Here is a 927-nt window from a genome sequence, read left to right as displayed (position 1 = left end):
CAATGTACAAGGCAGTCAACAATGAACTCCCAGACTACATAGATAACTTCCAGATGGCTTTTGAATCCCACACGATACCCCACCAGACACAGCCAGAACCTATCTTTGAAACTGCCGCTTGTTCGCCTTGAATGTGGAAAGCGCAAATTCTCCTACAGAGGCCCTGCCCTCTGGAACAGGCTGCCAACTGCTATTAAGACCTGTCCGTCCATGTCCATTTTTAAAATGAAATGTAAGAATTGGCCTGACCTCTGACCCCTCCATGCCAACATATAGGACTGGACAATGACAATGACTGGACTGGACAATGATGTATTTTTTGTTATTATTACTATTTATTACTGTTATTGGTTAATTACTGTGTTTTCGTTATTATCATTGCCATTATAATTTATTTATTGTTTTCGTTATTATCATTGCCATTATAATTATTTATTGTATAATTTTTGTATGCTAATGTTATTATTTGTATGTGATTGTTGTATTGTGCTGTGTAATACAGGGCCCCGTTGAAAAGCAGTGCCATCACTGAATTGGGTTACCCTGTATAAAAATGACGGAAAATAAAATAAAAATAAAATCGTTTTGCTACGTTTCCTTTTCTTCTCCAAACTAAAAAGGTCAATGACCTGAACCAGACTGCCTGTTACCATGGTAACTAGTGTTGGGTTACATCATATTGCAATTTTATAGCAGGAGGGATTTAGACTCCTGTCTGACCATATATATGAATGTGTTTGAGTAAGAATTGACAGAGCAGACCATATGCGAAGGTAAACATTATGCATTCGCTTTGCAAATGTTACCTTCCGAGTTTTTTTCTTAGATTTCATTTAAAATGATTCAACAAAAAAAGATATTCACTTACATGAAAAAACAATCCAGAAATAAAGCTTAGGAAGTAGTATTGGTATCGCCAAGAGGAAA

Source organism: Branchiostoma belcheri, unplaced genomic scaffold (genome assembly GCF_001625305.1).
Source record: "Branchiostoma belcheri isolate BF01 breed outbred unplaced genomic scaffold, Haploidv18h27 scaffold16, whole genome shotgun sequence".
Lineage (NCBI taxonomy): Eukaryota > Metazoa > Chordata > Leptocardii > Amphioxiformes > Branchiostomatidae > Branchiostoma > Branchiostoma belcheri.
Note: the sequence above shows the minus strand (reverse complement) of the source record.